The sequence below is a fragment of the Scyliorhinus torazame genome, chromosome 3 (assembly GCF_047496885.1).
Source record: "Scyliorhinus torazame isolate Kashiwa2021f chromosome 3, sScyTor2.1, whole genome shotgun sequence".
In the NCBI taxonomy this organism is placed as follows: Eukaryota; Metazoa; Chordata; class Chondrichthyes; order Carcharhiniformes; family Scyliorhinidae; genus Scyliorhinus; species Scyliorhinus torazame.
This window is the reverse complement of record NC_092709.1, coordinates 44,917,241-44,940,464: the sequence shown is the minus strand read 5'-3', so window position 1 is coordinate 44,940,464 and position 23,224 is coordinate 44,917,241. Positions and strand designations below refer to the sequence as shown.

At 50.8% G+C, this 23,224-nt stretch overlaps 1 protein-coding gene across 4 annotated transcripts in view; it reads left to right on the top strand.

Moving 5' to 3' along the window:
- maml3 (mastermind-like transcriptional coactivator 3) overlaps nucleotides 1–23,224 on the top strand; it is a 665,132-nt gene that overhangs the window by 598,965 nt on the left and 42,943 nt on the right. The gene's annotated exons all lie outside the window — the stretch shown is intronic.

The window sequence follows — 23,224 nt, the reverse complement described above, 5'->3', positions numbered from 1 at the left end:
TTCCCCATGTTTAGCCTATACCCCGAGAATTCCCCGAACCCCCTCAAAATTCGCATAACCTCTATCATCCCCCCCGCTGGGTCCGACACGTATAACAATAGGTCATCCACGTATAACGAGACTCGGTGTTCTTCTCCCCCTCTAATCACCCCTCTCCATTTCCTGGAGTCTCTCAACGCCATGGCCAGAGATCCAATTGCCAACGCGAACAACAATGGAGACAGCGGGCATCCCTGTCTTGTTCCCCTATATAGTCGGAAATACTCCGATCTATGTCGACCTGTAACTACGCTTGCCGTTGGAGCCCCATAAAGAAGTCTAACCCAGCTAATAAACCCGTTCCCAAACCCAAACCTCCTTAACACTTCCCATAAATACTCCCACTCCACCCTATCAAATGCCTTCTCTGCGTCCATCGCCGCCACTATCTCTGCCTCCCCCTCCACTGGGGGCATCATTATCACCCCTAATAGTCGTCGCACGTTAACATTCAGTTGTCTCCCTTTTACGAACCCTGTCTGGTCTTCGTGCACCACCCCCGGGACACAGTCCTCTATCCTCGATGCCAGTACCTTTGCCAGCAATTTGGCATCCACGTTCAATAGTGAAATAGGTCTCTAGGACCCGCACTGCAACGGATCTTTGTCCCTCTTCATAATTAGCGATATCGTCGCCTCCGACATCGTCGGGGGTAGAGTCCCCCCTTCCCTGGCCTCATTGAACGTCCTCGCCATCAACGGGGCCAACAAGTCCACATATTTTCTGTAATATTCCACCGGGAACCCGTCTGGCCCCGGGGCCTTCCCTGCTTGCATGCTTCCCAGTCCCTTAATGACCTCGTCCACCTCAATCGGTGCCCCCAGGCCTACCACCTCCTGCTCCTCCACTTTCGGGAACCTCAATTGGTCCAGGAACTGCCGCATCCCCTCCTCTCCCTCTGGGGGTTGAGACCTATACAGTTCCTCATAAAAGGTCTTGAACACCTCATTTATCTTTCCTGCCCTTCGCACCGTGTCTCCCCTTTCGTCTCTAATTCCTCCTATCTCCCTCGCTGCTGCCCTCTTTCGCAATTGATGAGCCAACAGGCGACTAGCCTTTTCCCCATATTCATACCTCCTCCCCTGTGCCTTCCTCCACAGTACCTCCGCCTTTCTGGTGGTCAGTAGGTCAAACTCCGTCTGGAGTCGTCTCCTCTCCCTGTACAATTCCTCCTCCGGGGTCTCTGCAAATTCCCTGTCCACTCTTAAAATCTCCCCCAGTAATCTTTCCCTTTCCTTGGCCTCTGTTTTCCTTTTGTGGGCCCCAATAGAGATCAGCTCTCCTCTGACCACCGCTTTTAGTGCTTCCCAAACCACTCCCACAGGGACCTCGACGTCGTCATTGATCTCCAGGTATCTCTCAATACACCCCCGCACTCTTGCACTTACTCCCACATCCGCCATCAGTCCCACATCTAATCGCCAGAGTGTTCTCTGCTCCCTTTCCTCTCCTAATTCCAGGTCCACCCAATGTGGGGCATGATCCGAAACCGCTATGGCTGAGTACTCAGCTTCTTCCACCCTAGAGATCAACGACCTTCCCAAAACAAAAAAATCTATCCGGGAGTACACTTTATGGATATGGGAGAAGAAGAAAAACTCCCTAGCCCTAGGTCTAAGAAATCGCCATGGATCCACTCCCCCCATTTGGTCCATAAACCCCTTAAGTACCTTGGCCGCTGCCGGCCTTCTCTCGGTCCTGGAGCTGGATCTATCTAGCCCCGGGTCCAGCACCGTATTAAAGTCCCCTCCTAAAATCAAGTTTCCTACCTCCAGGTCCGGTATACGCCCCAGCATCCGTCTCATAAATCCCGCATCGTCCCAGTTTGGGGCATACACATTAACCAACACGACCTCCATTCCCTCCAGCCTGCCACTCACCATTACATATCTACCTCCGCTATCTGCTACGATGTTCTTTGCTTCAAATGCTACCCGTTTCCCCACCAAAATGGCCACCCCTCTATTCTTTGCGTCCAGTCCTGAGTGGAACACCTGTCCCACCCATCCTTTCCTTAACCTAACTTGGTCCGCCACCTTTAGGTGCGTCTCTTGGAGCATAACCATGTCTGCCCTTAGTCCTTTCAAATGCGCGAGCACTCGGGCCCTTTTTATCGGTCCGTTCAGGCCTCTCACGTTCCACGTGATCAGCTTCACTAGGGGGCCCCCCTCCCGTGTCGACTAGCCATTACCTTCTCTAGGCCAGTCCCATATCCCGCCTCCGCGCTCCCGCTCGCTCCCCCAGCGTCGCACACCATCCCCGCCCGCCCACTCTTTAGCCATTTCCTTTTGGATTTCCGCAGCAGCAACCCAGTTGTCCCCCCCCCCGCTAGACCTCTTCCCCACCCCCCCCGCTAGATCCCCCCCCCCCCCCGCTAGATCTCTTTCTAGCATGATTGCTCCCCCCATATTACTTCCGTAAGTCAGCTGACTTCAACTGACCCCGGCTACTCCTGCTCACTCCTCGACCCCCCCGTGTGGGGAACTCCCATCCGCCTTGCGCCTGTCTTCCCGCCTTATTCTTTCTGGCGCGGGAACTTCCCTTTACCTGACCCGCCTCTTATGGCGCAGCTCCCTTTCCCCTCCCCCTCCCCTTCCCCATTCTCCAACTATGTCCCGTCTTTCCCCCCTCACCGGCGCCCACATTTCCCCAATGTCTCCCCCCTTCCCAATTTACTTCTCAATTAACTTCAACCATAACATTAACAATAACATTTCCTGCAGCATCAGGGTATAAATTGAACATGGGGAAAAGTGAGTTGTTTGTGGTGCATCCAGGGGAGCAGAGTAGAGAAATAGAGGACCTACCGTTGAGGAAGGTAACAGGGGACTTTCGTTACCTGGGGATCCAGATAGCCAAGAATTGGGGCACATTGCATAGGTTAAATTTAACGCGGTTGGTGGAACAAATGGAGGAGGATTTCAAGAGATGGGATATGGTATCTCTGTCACTGGCAGGGAGGGTGCAGGCGGTTAAGATGGTGGTCCTCCCGAGATTCCTCTTTGTGTTTCTGTGCCTCCCGGTGGTGATCACGAAGGCTTTTTTAAAAAGGATTGAAAAGAGCATCATGGGTTTTGTGTGGGCCGGGAAGACCCCGAGAGTGAGGAAGGGATTCTTACAGCGTAGCAGGGATAGGGGGGGGCTGGCACTACCGAGCCTAAGTGAGTATTATTGGGCCGCTAATATTTCAATGGTGAGTAAGTGGATGGGAGAGGAGGAGGGAGCGGCGTGGAAAAGATTAGAGAGGGCGTCGTGTAGGGGGACTAGCCTACAGGCTATGCTGACAGCCCCATTGCCGTTCTCACCGAGGAACTACACCACAAGCCCGGTGGTGGTGGCTACACTGAAGATTTGGGGACAGTGGAGACGGCATTGGGGAAAGACTGGAGCCTTGGGGGGGTCCCCGATAAGAAACAACCATAGGTTTGCCCCGGGGGAATGGATGGGGGATATGGAATGTGGCAAAGAGCAGGAATAATGCAACTGAAAGATCTGTTTGTGGATGGGAAGTTCGCGAGTCTGGGAGCGCTGACCGAGAAATATTGGTTGCCCCAAGGGAATGCATTCAGGTATATGCAACTGAGGGCTTTTGCGAGGCAACTGGTGAGGGAATTCCCGCAGCTCCCGACACAAGAGGTGCAGGACAGAGTGATCTCAAAGACATGGGATGGTAAGGTGTCAGATATATATAGGGAAATGAGGGACGAAGGGGAGACTATGGTAGATGAACTAAAAGGGAAATGGGAAGAAGAGCTGGGGGAGGAGATCGAGGAGGGGCTGTGGGCAGATGCCCTAAGCAGGGTAAACTCGTCGTCCTCGTGTGCCAGGCTAAGCCTGATTCAGTTTAAGGTATTACACAGGGCGCATATGACTGGAGCACGGCTCAGTAAATTTTTTGGGGTGGAGGATAGGTGTGCGAGGTGCTCGAGAAGCCCAGCGAATCATACCCATATGTTTTGGTCATGCCCGGCACTACAGGGGTTTTGGATGGGGGTGACAAAGGTGCTTTCAAAAGTAGTGAGGGTCTGGGTCGAACCAAGCTGGGGGTTGGCTATATTTGGGGTTGCACAAGAGCCGGGAGTGCAGGAGGCGAGAGAGGCCGATGTCTTGGCCTTTGCGTCCCTAGTAGCCCGGCGCAGGATATTGCTAATGTGGAAAGAAGCCAAGCCCCCGGGGGTGGAGACCTGGATAAATGACATGGCAGGGTTTATAAAGCTAGAGCGGATTAAGTTCGTTCTAAGGGGGTCGGCTCAAGGATTCACCAGGCGGTGGCAACCGTTCGTCGAATACCTCGCAGAAAGATGGATGGAATGGAAAAAAGAAGGCAGCAGCAGAAGCCCAGGATGGGGGGGGGGGGGGGGGAGGAGGAACCAGAAGGACTCTCAGGGTTGTTAATATATACTGTATAATATGTATAGGTCGTTGCTACAGATAATTATATATTGGACTGTTAAATTATATTTTTGGAGAGTGTTACTTGTGATAAGGCAGTTGCCAATTAGGGTTAGTTTTCATTTTTGTTATTTATTATTTATTCATTTACTGTTTATAAAATAGGTCATTGTTATTTGTGTTGTTATAATATTGTGTAAAGGATGCACAATGTACTGTGTTGGTTGACCAAAAATTTTCAATAAAATATTTTATTTTTAAAAAAATGAAGGCTACCGACCATTGGTCAGTGAGGAGAGTAAATCTCCTGCCGGCCAGGTAATGCTTCCAATGTCGCACAGCCTCAACGATAGCCTGGGCCTCTTTTTCGACGGACGAGTGCCGAATTTCAGAGGCATGGAGGGTGCGGGAAAAGAATGCCACGGGCCTGCCTGCCTGATTGAGAGTGGCGGCAAGGGCGACGTCCGATGCGTCGCTTTCTACTTGGAATGGAAGTGTTTCGTCTACAGTGTGCATTCCAGCTTTGGCAATATCAGCTCTGATCCGGGCGACGGCCTGTTGGGCCTCGGCCGTCAGGAGGAAGTGAGTGGACTGTATGAGTGAGCGGGCCTTGTCCGCATAGTTTGGGACCCACTGCGTGTAATTTGAGAAGAACCCTAGCCAACGTTTGAGGGCCTTGGGGCAGTGGGGGAGGGGGAGCTCCATGAGGGGGCGTATGGGGTTGGGATCGGGCCCCAGAACTCTGTTCTGGACCACGTAGCCGAGGATGGCTGAGCGGTTTGTGCGGAACACACACTTCTCCTTGTTATACGTGAGGTTGAGGAGAGTGGAGGTGCGGAGAAATTTAGCAAGGTTGGCGTCGTGGTCCTGCTGGTCATGGCTGCAGATGGTCACATTTCCCAGGTACGGAAACGTGGCCCGCAAACTGTACCGGTCGACCATTTGTTCCATCTCCCTTTGGAAGACCGAAACCCCGTTGGTGACGCCGAAGGGGACCCTAAGGAAGTGATATAGCCGGCCGTCTGCCTCGAAGGCGGTGTATGGCCAGTCCGATTTACGGATGGGGAGCTGGTGGTAGGCGGATTTCAGGTCCACCGTTGAGAAGACCCGGTACTGTGCAATCTGGTTAACCATGTCAGATATGCATGGGAGGGGGTACGTGTCGAGCTGTGTGTACCTGTTGATGGTCTGGCTGTAGTCCACGACCATTCGGTTTTTCTCCCCAGATTTAACCACTACCACTTGAGCTCTCCAGGGGCTGTTGCTGGCCTCGACGATGCCTTCCCGAAGCAACCACTGGACCTCAGACCTGATGAAGGTCTTATCCTGGGTGCTGTACCGTCTGCTCCTAGTGGTGACGGGTTTGCAAGATTGGCAAAGAGGGAAGGAGGATCGACCTTTAGGGTCGTGAGGCCGCACACACTGAGGGGTGGTAACGGTCCGCCGAATTTAAGGGTCAGGCTCTGGAGGTTGCACTGGAAGTCCAGGCCGAGGATAAGTGCAGCGCAGAGGTTAGGGAGGACATTGAGGCGAAAGCCATGGAACTCTACGCCTTGGACTGTGAGCGTGACCGTGCAGTAGCCCTGGATCGCTACGCGATGGGATCCGGAGGCCAGGGAGATTTTTTGATTGGTAAGGTGTACCTTAAGGGAGCAGCGCCTTACCGTATTTGGGTGTACAAAGCTCTCGGTGCACCCGGAGTCCAGTAGGTAGGAGGTCACATAGCCGTTGACTTTCATGCTTGTGGATGCGTTGGTCAGGTGATGTGGTCGAGACTGGTCGATTGCCATGGAGGCGAGCTGTGGTTGATCGTCGGGTAGTGAGGCGGCTGTTGAGTTGAGGTCCTGAAACGCCATTGGTATCGATGTGGTGCGGGGTGGACAAGATGGCGGCGCCCGGAGATCATAGGGGTTACAAAATGGCGGCGCCCATGTAATGCACATTGCGGGGGTGGAGCAAGATGGCGGCGCCCATGAAACGCACGTGTTGTGCGGAGGAGAAGGTGGCGGCGCCCATTGGTCACACATGGCCTGGGGAGGAAAGGAGGATGGCTGGCGGCGCACATTGTCCGTGACCGGGGGGGGTGGGGGCAACCGCGGCCGCTGACCGGGCCTGGCACAATGCAGCAAAGTGGCCCTTCTTCCCGCAGGCCTTACAAAGGGCAGCACAGTCTGGGCAGCGTTGGCGGGGGTCTTTTTGTTGGCCGCAAAAGTAGCCGGGGATCGCAGGCTGGCGCGTAGCGCAGGTATATTGGGTGGGTAGCGCCCCGCTCGGGCGGCTGCGCGTTGGGCCCATGAAGCATAGGAGGAGTGGGCCGCGCGGTTGGGGGCGTAGGAATGGACATTGCGCAAGGCAACCGTCATGGAGAGCGCTAGTGTTTTAGTCTCTGCGAGGTCGCGCATGGCCCCTTCTAGGAGCCGTTGCCTGATAATATCAGACCCAATCCCAGTCACAAAAGCGTCCCGCATAAGGAGATCTGAGTGCTCCTTCGCTGTAACGTCCTGGCAGTCACAGTCCCGAACTAGTGGGATCAGGGCCCTCCAGAAGTCCTCGATTGACTCACCAGATAGTTGAGCACGGGTTGCGAGCGCGTGCCTGCCGAAGAGCGTTTTTGTCTTCAGTTCATAATTTTCTTTGAGTCGAGTCATGGCATCAGCGTAATTGGGCGCACCCTGGATCAGCGGGAAGACTTTGGAGGGGAGTCTGGAGTACAATATCTGGACCTTCTGAGCCTCTGGAACAGGGGTCGGTGCCGCGTTGATATACGCTTCAAAACAAGCTAGCCAGTGCTGGAAGTCCTTTCTGGCGTCGCTTGAGTGTGGATCCAGCTGCAGGCGATCTGGTTTAATCCGGAGGTCCATTATCTGAATCTGATACTAATAAATTGAGGCACGATCAATTTGACTGGAGATGAAGTTGAATCCAAACTGAGGCTTTATTAGTATCAGATGTGTGGCCTCCCACAGCAGCTGGCGAAATGGCTGCGAGCTGGAGGCCATGCAGATTTATACCCCGCCTCCTGGCCGGAGCTAGCATACAGGGGCCACAGGTGAACCTGTAGTGCAGGTTCTACCATACAACCTCTAATATCAGAACACAGTACCCCCTGCCCTGACCACCACCACCAATGGTGTAGTGTGAAAATATGAGTTGCAGCAGCTCTCAGAAAATGTGTGAGCCATATCGTTTCTCAATATTCTATTACCTTGTTTTCCTATGTATTGATCTTTTGAGTCTCTAAAAGTCAGCAAAACTATGCTTTATAAATGAAAATTATGAGTGACATTTTATTTCATAGCATGAATCATTGAATAATTAGTCTTTAGCAGATCTAGAAATTCATTATGTAACACTTCAATCATGTAATTCAGGCCTATAATGAATTATAGAGCTTTATCAACAGGACGTGGGGCAAAACTGGGTAAATAGTTAAAATACAGATCAACCATAATATCTGAACAAGCTCAATAGGCTGAATGGCCTACTCTTGCTCCTATCTAGATATGAATGGTACTTGGCACATGTGTGCAAGCATTCATGCATCCAATTCTTCCTTCTTCCTTCAGTCAATTCAAACTAGTCCAGCTCTAAAAGAACTATTAGTCAGCGAAATTAATGGCTGGAATAGTACTGCTCCAATTTTTAAAGCATTTGAGGTTAAGTGCAACCTGCCTCAAACCAAGCCAAGGTCATTTACGCATTTACATTCAAGGAGTCATTATCTAAAGCATTTATGCATATCTTTACATCATCTTCAATAGAGAAAATGAGTACAAAACATATGTATTCACATTTCAGCCATACCCTTCAGTCCTAACCACCATGCTAAATCTTTCAAAGGACATACGTGGCTTTTCTGGCCACTAACAGACCTTATAAAACTTTACCACGGGAATGCCACCTGATCAGTTGTTTCCTTCCAGTGCGTTTCTGACATTCAATTGTGGCTTAATTAACTTCAGCTGTGCTACCTGTACATGCAATGTTGCCAATGTTTTATACTTGGTGAAATATTTACTTTTGAGACTTTTTTAAAAACTATTTATGTAAATAACCTTTATTCTCTGTAACTTATTTCCATCAACTAGCACACCACAATCTCCGTGTTTGAAACCTTTCTTTATACCTGAAAATTGATCCCATTCTTACAGCAGCGTAAAGCAGCAATATTTTTCTCAACCAAATGAAATATGATGATGCGACGACTTTGGATAATAATTGAGGGGCTGTTAGGACATGAAATGTTTCCACCAGAAACAGTGGCAAGAATAAACTTCTTCATATGATTCATATCTGAAATTTTAAAAAGAGGAGCGTGGGAAATAGTTTTGTTTCCTAGAGCTGTGCAGTGACCATGAGGGGCCAAATAGCTTCCATCTATTCTCTGAAATGCTAAGGTTCCCACATGGAAATCGGATATCATCTCAGGAATACTGCCTCTGATTAAATCCATTACATGGTTGAGTAAGGAAGGTAATTCTTGCCTGCAACATCAAATATATTTTCCGGCCGTACTACCGACTGAATACCTGCCCTCATTTCTGACCATTGTCATCATTTCATAATCTACATAGCTAATTTTAGGTATTGTGGTTATGCTTCAAATAGGATAAATTAAGTGATTGACAAAACTCCTGCGGTCTAAAGAAAGCTCTGTCAGACCTAAAGACGTAAGAGCAGAAGTACGCCATTCAGTCAATCCAGTCTGCTCCACAATTCAATGAGGTCTTGACTGATACGAAATGATAATCCTTAACTCGACTTTCCCTCCTTATCCCACAACCCTTTATTTCCTTACTGAATGAAAATCTGTCTATCTCAATCTTGAACATCCATATCCTTCCTTAGATAATGGGAACAAAATTATTCACAGTGTTCCAGATGCGGCCGAACTAGTGCCTTGTATAGTTTTAGCAGGACTTCCCTATTTTTGAACTCCATTCCCTTAGACATACAGGCCAACATTCCATTTGCCTTTACAATTACCTGCTGGACTTGCATGCCAGCTTTTTGTGATTTATGCACGAGGACTCCCAAATCCCTCTGCGCTGCGGTTTTCTGCAGTCTTTCCCCATTTAAATAATATTCAGCTCCTTTATTCTTCCTCCCAAAGTGCATAATTTTATGTGAATGCTGAATTCTGCCATGTGATGGTCATTGTTTCCTAGGGGTTCTTTTGCCCTGAGATTGTTTATTAAACCTGCCTCATTACACATTACCAGATCCAAGATAGCCTGATCCCTGGTTAGATCCACAACATCTTCTGGGAAACTGTCCCGAATACACTCTATGAATTCTTCCTCGTGGCTACCTCTGCCAATTTCATTTTCTCAATCCACATGGCGATGAAAGTCACCCATGATTAAAATACTGCCTTTTTTACATGACCTCATTATTTCCGAATTATTCTCCATCCTACAGTGTAGCCACTGTTAAGGGGCCCATCGACTACTCCCACCAGTGTCTTCCCCGTGTTATTTTTTACCTCCGCCCATATGGATTCTATGGGTGAGACTTTCCTCCCCCTCCGCGGCATGTCCTGCAGCATTGTAGGGCAGCTCACCGGTGGCGGGATCTTCCGGTGGCGGGATTTCACATCCGCACCCCTCGCTGCCACGAAACCTGCGGCGAGGATGCACCATTGACGGCACCATGAGATCCTGCCAGTGTGAACAGCCAGAAAACACAACCTTACATCTTCCTACCTTACACAATCCTAGATCAGTTTTTGCTTATTTCCTCCCTAACTAACAAAGCTACCCCACAGCCCTCTCCTTCCTGCCTGTCCTTACGAAAAGTCACCTGAATATTTACTTCCCGGCTCTGATCTCGTTGTAACCACGTCTCTGTAACGGCTATAAGGTCTTACCCATTAATCTCAATTCGTGTAGTTAATTCATTTATTTTCTGCAGAATACTACCTGCATTTATATAAAGAGCCTCTAGTTTTGTCTCTTTACCATTTTTTTCACCCTTTGACCCTTTTTGCTGCTGTTTTTTCACGTTTGTATACTCTGACCTTCCCTGTAACATTGGGTATCATTACCTAAATAGCTGTCTTGCAATGCTGCAATATCTTTTTCTTTGTAAGCCCACATATTCTCTCTCCAGAGCCAAGGTATAGGAATGCACCGCCTCACTGGGTGCTGCAGTCACACCCTTCTGTACCTGGCCACTTAAAAGAAGACAGAAGACTGTATTGGAAGGGGTGTGACCGACACCTGAAACAAAACGTCTAGGTAACTTTCTCCCTCACTGATGTGTCGCAGTATCCGTAGCTCAGCCCCCAGCTCAATGACTCTGAGCTGAAGTTCCTCGTGCCGCAAACACTTACTACAGATGTGTATGTCCTAGGTCACAAAATGTTACCCAGGCGTTCCCACATGCTGCAGCCTTGTTTCATCACCTGTCCTGCCATCCTTAATGTGTTTTGAACAATTACTTAACTAAACTCATTATTTATTCATGGTGCTTCTTCTGTATTTTCAACTTACAAAAGAACAATTCCTACACTATTTTCAACCTTAGGAATGGAATAAACCTTAAACAGTTACTGGATACTCACCATGTCCCCACCAAACAGTTAGCTACTCCTGCAGAGTACTTTCTGAAGAGTGGAAATTTGGAAAGCAAAGGAGCACCTCTTTCCCACTTTGATCCAGAGTCCTATATGTACTCACTCAGACTGTATCTCACTCAGGATGTGGTCTCTCCCATTTCTTTGCGCCTCTTATTCTTACATATTCTTAGAGAATTTGGCTTTAGATGACAAAAGTCTTGATCCTTATAAAATACTTATTACGTTGGGAAGCCTAAAGAGCTTAGTGCAGCGATTCTATAATAGAGTTCATTGCCTTGATTCGTTCCTGCCTGCGACAACATAAAGGAAGAAAGGACATTAATCGAAAGTCAGAATACATTGTTCTTTCTGAGGGACCGCAGGACTGCGTTGGCCTTGTCTCAGTGCTCGAGTGAGGGATTTGCCTACAGAATTATGCCCCCCCACCCACACACACACACACACACACACACACACTGAGGCAATGCATTCCTGTACGGCACATCCTACTGCAATGGTGATTGCCCCTTGAACACTTGCAGTAGGCAATTGCATCACAAGGCCAGGTGGCACCTCTCTAGGTGGGGTCGCTGTCAGGATCGGCTCACTTTTGAAGAGCTTGGATACAAACGGATCTCCCACACACACACTCTCTCACTCCCACACAATCAGCGTTCCCTACTGGGAGGTGGGAGTGAAGGAGGGAGGGGGGGAATAGGGAGAGTAAGGGATCAAGGATGAGGGGGTTAGGGAAGAGTGATGAGGTGGGTTGGGGGGGGGGATTGGGGTAAGAGAGGCGGATGGGGGATGAGGGAGGGTATGTGAGAGAGGGGAATGAGGGAATTACAATCCAGGTACCCGCCACTCAGGCTGGGAATTACCAGTGCAAATTTCCAAATCCAGCCCCACCTACATAACAACCATTGGGGCTCACGGTTTCCCCAATGTGAACTCCCGCATGCTGGGCGCCAACTGCTGCTGCACGTGGCAGAACTACAACTCCCCTCAGGCACCGCAAGGTTTCCTCCGGGTGCTCCGGTTTCCTCCCACAGTCCAAAGATGTACAGGTTAGGTGGATTGGCCATGATAAATTGCCCCTTAGTGTACAAATATGTGCAGGTTGGTGGGATTATGGGGTTTGGGCGGGGGAGTGGGCCTAGGTAGGGTGCTTTTTCAGAAGATTAGTGCAGAGTTGATGGGCCGAATGGCCTCCTCCTACACTGTCAGAATTCTATGGTTCTATCCCACTGCCAGCGAATGGTGGCCAGCTTCCCGCCGCGGCGAAACGCACAGCAGATTGCCAAGAAATTCTGCCCAGAATAATTTCGCCTCATTTCACCTATTTATTTACTTCTTTTTTTTTTTTAGAAACATTTTATTGAAGTATTTTTGGTTTTACAACAACAACAAAATAAACAATGTACCTGAATTTATAAACATAGTGCAAAAGCCATCTTCCTCCCTTACAGGTCCCTCCTTTATTCACCCCCTACTCTAAACTAAGCTAACTCCCCTTCTGCTGACGATTAATTTTCTGCAAAGAAGTCGACGAACGGCTGCCACCTTTGGGCGAACCCTAACATTGACCCTCTCAAGGCGAACTTGATTTTCCCCAAACCGAGAAAGCTAGCCATGTCAGATAGTCAGGTCTCTGACTTCGGGTCCCTCCAATCTAATAATATCCATCTCTGGGCTACCAGGGAAGCGAAGGCCAGAACGTCTGCCTCTTTCTCCTCCTGGATTCCTGGATCTTCCGACCCCCCGAAATCGCCACCTCTGGACTCGGTGCCACCCTTGTTTTCAACACCGTGGACATGACATCTGCAAACCCTTGCCAGAATCCCCTAAGCTTTGGACATGACCAAAACATGTAGACATGGTTCGCTGGCCCACCCGCACACCTTGCACACCTATCCTCTACATCAAAGAACCTGCTCATCCGGGCTACTGTCATGTGAGCCCGGTGAACAACCTTAAACTGTATCAGGCTGAGCTTAGCGCATGTTGTGGACGTGTTTACTCTACTCAACGCATCCGCCCAGAGACCATCCTCTATCTCTCCACCCAGCTCCTCTTCCCACTTGCGCTTCAGCTCCTCCATCTGCGTCCCCTCTGACTCCATGAGTTCCTTGTGGATGTCATAGATCTTCCCTTCTCCCACCCACACTGGAAACTACCCAATCCTTAATCCCCCTTGGTGGTAGGAGAGGGAAGGTTGAAACCTGCCTACGTAGGAAGTCCCTCACCTGCAGCTACCTAAATTTGTTTACCCTCGCCAATCCAAATTTCTCCTCCAGCTCCCTCAGGCTAGGAAAGCTCCCCTCTATAAATATATCCCCTATCCTCTCAATTCCTGCTCTCTGCCATCTCCGAAACTCCCCATCCATCCTTCCCGGGGCAAACTGGTGATTATTACACATTGGAGACCAGACAGATGCACCCTCCGCTCCCACATGTCTCCTCCATTGCCCCCAGACTCTCAGGACCGCCACCACCATGGGGCTGGTGGAGTACCGTGCCGGCGGGAATGTCAGAGGCGCCGTTATCAACGCCCCCAAGCTGGTGCCCTTGCTTGAAGCCGCCTCCCATGCCGACCCTCCCCCCACCAGCCACTTCCTGATCATGGCTATATTTGCTGCCCAATAGTAGTTACTGAAGTTTGGCAGCGCCAGCCCGCCCTCTCCCCGGCTTCACTTAAGCATCCCCTTTTTTACTCGTGGGGTCTTGCCCGCCCATACAAAGCCAGTGATCACTTTGTTGACCCATTTAAAAAAGGACCGCGGAATAAAGATGGGGAGACACTGAAACACAAACAGGAATCTCGGGAGGACCGTCATCTTCACCGTCTGCACCCTCCCAGCTAATGACAACGGGAGCGTGTCCCACCTCCGGAAATCGTCCTTCGTTCGGTCCACTAGTCGGGCCGGATTTAGTTTGTGCAGCTGTTCCCATTCCCGCACCACTTGGATGCCAGGTATCGAAAGCTTCCCCCTACCACTCTAAACGGCAGTTCCCCCAGTCGCCTCTCCTGTCCCCTCGTCTGGACCGCAAACATTCACTTTTCCCCATTTTTAGTTTATACTCCGAAAACCGGCCAAATTCCCATGATTTCCCATGAATCCTCATGATTTCTTCCATCCCCTCTGCTGGGTCCGATACAGGAGCAGGTTGGCTGCGTAAAGCGAGATTCTGTGTTCCACTCCCCCCCGGACCAGCCCCTTCCAGCCCCTTGAAGCTCTCAGTGTAATTGCCAGCGGCTCTATGGCTAACGCAAACAACAGAGGGGAGAGGGGGCATCCCTGTCTCGTCTCCCGATGCAGCCTAAAATAGTCTGATGTTGTCCTATTCGTCCGTACGCTCGCCACAGGAGCCTGATACAGCAACCTGACCCAGTCAATAAAGCCCCACCCAAATCTGAACCGTCTCAGTACCTCCCACAGATATTCCCATTCTACTCAATCAAAAGCCTTCTCTGCGTCCTTTGCGACCACTACCTCCACCTCCCTACCTTCCGGGGGCATCATGATCACGTTTAAAAACCTTCTTACATTGGCCACCAACTGCCTTCCCTTAACAAACCCCGTCTGGTCCTCCCCAATAACGTCCGGCACACAGTCCTCAATTCTAGAGGACAAAGGTTTGGCCAGCAGTTTGGCGTCCACATTCAATAGGGATATCTGGCCGACTAGTGGACCAAATGAAGGACGATTTTCGGAGGTGGGACGCGCTGCCGTTGTCACTAGCTGGGAGGGTGCAGACGGTGAAGATGACGGTCCTCCCGAGATTCCTGTTTGTGTTTCAGTGTCTCCCCATCTTTATTCCGTGGTCCTTTTTTAAACGGGTCAACAAAGTGATCACTGGCTTTGTATGGACCCACACAGCTCCAGGTTCATGTCCCACTTCAAGATCAGCGAAATCGTGGCCTGTGACATCGTCGGGGGAAGCACCCCACGCCCCCTTGCCTCATTGAACATCCTCATCAACACCGGCCCCAATAACCCAGAGAACATTTTATAGAACTCCACTGGGTACCCTTCTGGTCCCGGGGCCTTACCTGACTGCATGGCCTTCAGACCCTCCACTATCTCTTTGATCCCGATCGGGGCCCCCAGCCCTTCTACCAGCTCCCCGTCCTCTAAGCTGCTGTGCAAGCATTCTGCTTGCCTTCCCTCCATGCTCATAAATCGCCCCCCTCGCCTTTCTCAGCTGCTTTACCGCCTTCCCTGTGGTTAACAAACCGAACTCCGCCTGTAGCCTCCGCCGTTCCCTTAAAAGCCCTGCCTCTGGGGTCTCCGCATACCTCCTGATGACCTGTAATATCTCCTTTATCAGTCGGTCCGTCTCTGCTCTGTCTACCTTCTCCCTGTGGGCCCATATCGAGATCAGCTCCCCTCTGACCACCGCCTTCAATGCCTCCCAGACCACCGCTGCCGAAACTTCCCCCGTGTCGTTGACTTCCAGGTAGTTCTGAATACATTTCCTCAGCCGCCCGCACACCTCTTCGTCAGCTAAAAGTCCCACGTCTAACCTCCAGTGCGGGCGCTGGTTACTGTCTTTACTAACCTGTAAGTCAACCCAGTGCGGGGCATGGTCTGAGATTGTGATCGTCGAGTACCGCATGTCCACCACCCCCGTCAGTAGAGCCCTGCTCAGAATAAAGAAATCAATCCGGCAGTACACGTTATGCACGTGTGAGTAGAAGGAGAACTCCTTCACTCCCGGCTGCCCAAATCTCAATGGGTCTACCCCCCACCATCTGCGCCATGAACCCTTTTAGTTACTTTGCCATTGCTGGCACCCTGCCCGTTTTTGAGCTTGACCGGTGCAAGCCAGGGTCAATAACTGTGTTGAAGTCCCCTCCCATGACCAACTTATGCGAATCCAGGTCCGGTATCTTCCCCAGCATCATCTTTATAAACTCCACATTGCCCCAGTTTGGCGCATACACATTTACTAGTACCACCTTCACCCCCTCCAGTTTCCCACTGACCATAATGTACCGGCCTCCACATCCGTAACTATTCTTCCTGCCTCAAACACCACTTGCTTGTTGATCAGGATCCCGACCCCTCTAGTCTTCGAGTCCAGTCCCGAGTGAAAAACCTGTCCCACCCATCCCTTCCTTAATCTAATCTGGTCAGCTACTCTAAGGTGTGTCTCCTGTAGCATTACCACATCCGCCTTCAGTCTTCTCAGATGTACGAACACACGTGCCCTCTTGACCTGCCCATTTAGCCCTCATACATTCCAGGTGATCAGCCTAGTTGGGGGGCTCATCGCCCCCCCCCCCTTCGCCGATCAGCCATCCCCTTTCTTGGGCCAGTCTCCAGCCCGTGCCCCACGCCTCCACCAGCCCGCCCCCAGGCAGCCCCCGACCTCCTCTCTGTCCCTCAGAAAAAGTCCCTCCCTCGTCAGCAGAATATTTCCCCCCCTCCCCCCCTAGTAACAGCACAATGTAAATCGACCCCTTCGATAAGCCTAACACCTGCTCGCCCCCCACTGCACTTCCATGAGCTAGCTTGGTGGCCCCCTCCCCTGGCACCAGACATGTTCCCACCTATTGCTCCCTCCCCACCCTGCGCCCCGCTCATACACACATATTCAAATGAAAAACAATCCCAACACAATTGCCCGACAAAAAAAAACGCTAAGCAAAAAGAAAATCAAGCAAACGATCCAGCATCTAACAAACACACCTCCATCCCCCAACAGTGCAAATGTAAACTTTAACTCACTGAGCTCTGCAACTAGCCCCAAATCAATACAGAAGGCATTACAAATAACGTCCCCAAAACAAAAAACAAGAAACATTTTTAAACATGAACGTTGCAGCAAAGTTCTCAGTCCGCCACCAGTCCCTTCCTTATCGCGAAGTCCAGCACTTCCTCAGGCGACTCAAAATAAAAATGTTGCTCCCCGTACGTGACCCAGAGATGGGCCGGATACAGCAGCCCGAACTTCACCTTTTTCTTAAAAAGGGTCGACCTTATCTGGTTGAACCCTGCTCTTCTCCTGGCCACCTCCGCACTCAGATCCTGATAGATCCGCAGGATACTGTTCTCCCATTTACAGCTCCGTGTCTGCTTGGCCCACTGTAAAATACACTCCGTGTCCAAATACCTGTGGAGTCCCACCACTATTGCCCTCGGGGGGTCTCCCATTCGCGGCTTCCTCGTGAGCGCTCTGTGAGCCCTGTCCACCTCCAAGGGTCGGGGGAATGCCCCATCCCCCAGCAGCTTCTCGAACATGCCCGCTATGTATGCCCCAGTGTCCGCTCCTTTGGACCCCTCCGGGTGCCCAACGATTCTCAAGTTCTGCCGGTGGGACCTATTCTCTAGGTCCTCCACCTTCTCCAGGAGCTTTTTCTGCTGGTCTCTCAGCAGCCCCACTTCCAGCTCCACCGCAGTTTGATGTTCCTCCTGGTCAGCCAGCGCCTTCTCTACTTTCTGGATCTCCCGATCTTGGGCACCCAATCTAAGCTCCAGCCGCGCAATTGACTCTTTAATCGGGTCCAAGCAGTCCTGCTTCTGTTTGGCGAAGCCCTCCTGGATAACTTGCATCAGTTGCTCCGTTGACCGCTGGGTCGACAAGCCAGAGCTCCGGTCATCCGCCATGCTATCTCCCGCTGCAGCTTCAGCCCAAGCCTTCTCTGTTCGTCTGTTTCTGCCTTTGTGAGCACTTCTACTCCGCCTCTCCATGCACCGATGTGGGAATCCAGTACACAATTGCCTCAATCATCGATTTTCCAGTTCAAGTCCGATACAAAATCAGGGGAAAAGGTCCAGAAGTCCGACCCGAGCGGGAGCCACCAAATGTGCGACTTACTCCTTCATAGCCGCCACCGGAAGCCCCTATTTATTTACTTCTAATATTGACGCTAGTCGGCCCAGGTCCCTCTCTCAATTCTCACTGACAATGAGTTCCATCGCAAAGACCTGGGCATCCAGCCCACATCAGTTAAGTTAAGTCAGGATCAATTCCCCCTATCCCCACAGAACCTTAATAAATGGTAACAATTAAGACAGTAAAATAAACGTATACATTCATCTGAGAAGATACTCATGAGCGAAGAGAATTCATTTCTGTACCAAGCCAGTGTTGCGGTTCACAGATTCCTCATACAGTACTATTAACATCTGCCCGTAAACGTCGCCAAGCCCTTGGCTTTACTTCATAACATCATCTCCAAGCAACCCAAGAATTTAGACCGTTTCTTCCTCTTGTTGTCACTGCCTCATGTCCCCAATTGTATCATGTAATGCTCCTCCTGCAACCAGGCAACAGTGGTGTCTCTTAGACTATGAACACTGATGCAGAGTACCCGAACTTCATAAGGACCTACAGAGGTTGTTGGAATGGGCAAACAAGTGGAAGATTAAATTGAATGCAGAGAAGTTTGATTTTGATAGAGAATAAAAAATAAAGGGTACAATTTTAAAGGAGGTGCAGGAACAGAGGGATCTGAATATATATTTGCTTATATCTTTGAATGCCAAGAGAGAATATCAAACCAAGCTAGAGTCACAGACAGACTCTCGGCGGTTGTGGCAAGGATTAAACAACATAAACAACATAAGCGAAGCCGAGCAGTATCTCCGGCAGCAGCGCACCCCTCCCCGATGAACTCAATGCATTCTATGCTCGGTTCGAGCAGGAAACCAACAATCCGCTGTCGAGTGCCCCAGCAGCCCATAACTCACCCATACTCACCATCACAGCTTCCAAAGTCAGATCGGCCTTCCTGAAAGTGAACCCTCGGAAGGCGCGGGTCCGGACGGGATCCCTGATCGTGCACTCAGAGCCTGCGCGGACCAGCTGGCAGAGGTGTTCGCAGACATCTTTAACCTGTCCCTACTCCACTCCGAGGTCCCCACCTGCTTCAAGAAGACCACCATCAAAACAGTGCCAAAGAAGAACCAGGCAACGTCCCTCAATGACTACCGTCCGGTGGCCCTGACTTCAGTCGTAATGAAGTGCTTCGAGAGGTTGGTCATGAAGCGCATCACCTCCATACTCTCAGAATGCCTTGATCCACTGCAATTCGCATACCGTCACAACCGGTCCACAGCAGATGCCATTTCCCTGGCCCGACACTCATCCCGAGAGCATTTTGACAACAAGGACTCCTACATCATACTCCTATTTATTGACTACAGCTCCGTCTTCAACACCATAATCCCAGCCAAACTCATTTCAAAGCTCCAAAACCTAGGACTTGGCTCCTCCCTCTGCAACTGGATCCTCGACTTTCTGATCCACAGACCACAATCAGTAAGAATAAACAACAACACCTCCTCCACAATAGTCCTCAAAACCGGGGCCCCGCAAGGCTGCGTACTTAGCCCCCTACTCTGCTCCCTGTACACACACGACTGCATGGCAAAATTTGGTTCCAACTCCATCTACAAGTTTGCTGACGATACGACCATAGTGGGCTGGATCTCGAATAATGACGAGTCAGAATACAGGAGGGAGATAGAGAACCTTGTGGAGTGGTGCAGCGACAACAATCTCTCCCTCAATGCCAACAAAACTAAAGAGCTGGACATTGACTTCAGGAAGCAAAGTACTGTACACACCCCTGTCAGCATCAACGGGGCCGAGGTGGAGATGGTTAGCAGTTTCAAATTCCTAGGGGTGTACATCTCCAAAAATCTGTCCTGGTCCACCCACATCGCCGCTACCAAGAAAGCATAACAACACCTATACTTCCTCAGGAAACCAAGGAAATTCAGCATGACCGCATTAACTCTGACCAACTTTTACAGATGCACCATAGAAAGCATCCTACCTGGCTGCATCACAGCCCAGTCCATCACACAAACCTGCCTCCCATCCATTGACTCCATCTAGACCTCCTGTTGCCTGAGGAAAGCGGGCAGCTTAATCAAAGACCCCTCCCACCCGGCTTACTCACTCTTCCAACTTCTTCCATCGGGCAGGAGATACAGAAGTCTGAGAACACGCACACGCAGACTCAAAAACAGCTTCCCCGCTGTTACCTGACTCCTAAATGACCCTCTTATGGACTGACCTCATTAACACTACACCCTGTATGCTTCAACCCAACCGATGCCGGTGCTTATGTAGTTACATTGTGTACCTTATGTTGCCCTATTATGTACTTTCTTTTATTTCCTTTTCTTCTCATGTACTTAATGATCTGTTGAGCTGTCCGCAGAAAAATACTTTTCACTGTACCTCGATACACGTGACAATAAACAAATTCAATCCAATCCAATGTGGCAGGGCAGGTAGCGAGAACAATTGCTAAAGCATACGGCATCCTCGGCCAACAAGGTCATCGAAGTTATGCTAAACTTGTATAAAACATTGGTTCAGCCTCAACTGGAATATTGCATCCAATTCTAGGCAATGCAATGAGAGGAGAAATGATAGAGCTATTCAAAATTATGAGGGGGCAGAGTTGATAGGAAACACCGTTCCCATTGGTGGACTGATAGAGAACCAGAGGGCACAGGTTTAAGGTGGTTGGTACAAGAAGCAATGGAGACATGAGAAGGTTTTTCATGCAGCGGGTGGTTAAGGTCTGGAATGTGCTGCCTGAGAGTGTGGTGGAGGTAGGTTCAATTGAGGCATTCAGGAGGGATTGGACTAACATCTGAAAAGGAAGAATCTGCAAGGTTGTATGGAGTAGGTGGGTTAGGTTTAGGCATTGGAATAATTACTCCTTCAGAGAGGCAGCATAGGCATGACAGTCTGAATGGCCTCCTTTGTTGCTGTGAGCAGGGTGCAGGAGAAGAGAGTGCGCAAGGTGCTAAACACCCACCCCTGTGTTCTGGGGTGTTGGGCTCATTGGCTGAGTAGCCTGTTAATCAGGATGGTTAGTGCCCAAAGTGGCCAGTCTGCCACGTGAACCATCCCGATTGGCAGGTTATTCGACTAATGGGTGTGGTTGTTCTGAACAACAGCAATCATTGGCCAAGCGGATATTGCCTAGTCCCTCCTTTCTTGCTTACCCCACAAACTGTTCAGTTTGAGTGTTCTCGGGTGTAGCTTTCTTCATTCTAATTTAGACCTGGATCGGGCTGCTGGAGCGCACAGTAAGCGCCTGGTGCTTCTACATTTAGTTGATCCCCACAAGGCCTGTCCCTTCCTGACCTTTCTTTCAAGTCCTCCTTCAAGACCATGGTGTCTGGGTTTGGCCACTTGCTCTTTTCCACCTCCTTAATCCCCTGACAACCATGTGAGCCTGGGCCTGGCTTCCCAGCCCTACCTCCCACAAAATGGTGTCTGTGCTCTCAGTCAATAGTGTCAGACAAGTATGCACATCCATCACCCCCCCCCCACCCACCTTCCAGTATTCCAGCACAAAACATCTCCGTTTTGAACACTGACAAATATTCTGCTCCTACAATCGTTAACTCATTTTGCGCAAAGAATGGAGTGAGCAGGTTTGGAAATGCACACATCCCAGCAATGATAAGGTCTCCCCCATTTTCTACTCATGCAGGCACTGGCTGTTGGTTGGGTACAATTCTACAGGTGCTTCTGAAAGATGTCCAGTCCCAGGCCTCATAGATCATTTTTCATGAACAAAGCCAATCTATTCAAGCATCAAGAGTCACATTACACACACACACAGACAGAAATGCAACCCGCTTCTGACCCTCACTTTTGCATGAATTCCACCATGGCCAGCTCCGAATGAGCGCCACCAGAGACGAGGTGGATGTTAGTTAAACCCAAGCTCTGAGTTTGGCCCAGATCCTCTTCCCCCCTCCCCCCCCATCCTTGATGACCAGGACTAGGGGCCTAGTCCGTCTCTCTCTCTAGCTCTGTTTCTTAAGTGAATAGTAAGTGATTTTATCAGTTAGCTCTGCTGCTTGGCACATCTTGGGCGAGATTCTCCAACCCCCCGCCGGGTCGGAGAATCGCCGGGGGCTGGCGTGAATCCCGCCCCCGCCGGTTGCCGAAGTCTCCGGCACCGGATATTCGGCGGGGGCGGGAATCGCGCCGCGCCGTTTGGCGGGCCCCCCCCGCGCGATTCTCCGGCCCGGATGGGCCGAAGTCCCGCCGCTAAAATGCCTGTCCCACCGGTGTAGATTAACCCACCTACCTTACCAGCGGGACAAGGCGGCGCGGGCGGGCTCTGGGGTCCTGGGGGGGGGGCGCGGGGCGATCTGACCCCGGGGGGTGCCCCCACGGTGGCCTGGCCGGCGATCGGGGCCCACCGATCCGCAGGCGGGCCTGTGCCGTGGGGGCACTCTTTCCCTTCCGCCTCCGCCACGGTCTCCACTGCGCATGCGCGGGAATGCCGTCAGCGGCCGCTGATGCTCCCGCGCATGCGCCGCTCGGAGATGTCATTTCCGCGCCAGCTGGCGGGGCACCAAAGGCCTTTTCCGCCAGCTGGCGGGGCGGAAATTCGTCCAGGCGTCGACCTAGCCCCTTAAGGTTGGGGCTCGGCCCCCAAAGGTGCGGAGATTCCGCACCTTTGGGGCGGCGCGATGCCCGACTGATTTGCGCCGTTTTTGGGCGCCAGTCGGCGGACACCGCGGCGTTTCCGGAGAATTTGGCCCCTTAATTATTCATTTTTTTAATTATCCGTTTATTGTGACACCAGTGGGAGCAAAGAAACCCACCACCCAGCAAGTTGTTTACGGTTTCTCTGCACATAACCTTTTTTTAAAATTCATAATCAACGTTCTGCCGCACCAGATCACGGGCAGCTGCTGCTGGGTTTCTTGCTGAAGGGAATGAGAGGCTGAGACGATGTCTGATTGCTTTTTGGAAGGGCCAGTTGAACGGGTCATTTGAGCTCCAGGAGAAATGGGAAGGTTCAAAATTGCTCTGCACATCTGGTGGCATCGATGCAGAAAGAAACCGAGAATCAGTGACTCTTCCTCAGAACTAGTGCATTGACTCTGGCCGGAATTCTCCAGCCTATCCAACTGGCGATGGGATTCTCTCCTCCTGCCGGCCTGCTGGATTTCCTGCAGCGTGGGGCGGCTTCCCGGGGAAATCCCATTGACAGCAGTGGGAGCAAAGAAATCCGTGGCCAGCGAATGTAGCACCGTCGAGAAGCACGTGGCTGGGAGGCCAGGGAATCCCGCCCTCTGTTTCTCTCTCCACTCAGTTGCTGCCTGGCCTGTTGCGTATTGACAGCACATTCTCTTTATATTTTATATTTCCAGCATCTGCAATACTTTTCTCTCCTATTATATACTCCATGCTGAGTATTTGTGGTTAGTTTTAATTGAAAATGAGAAAATA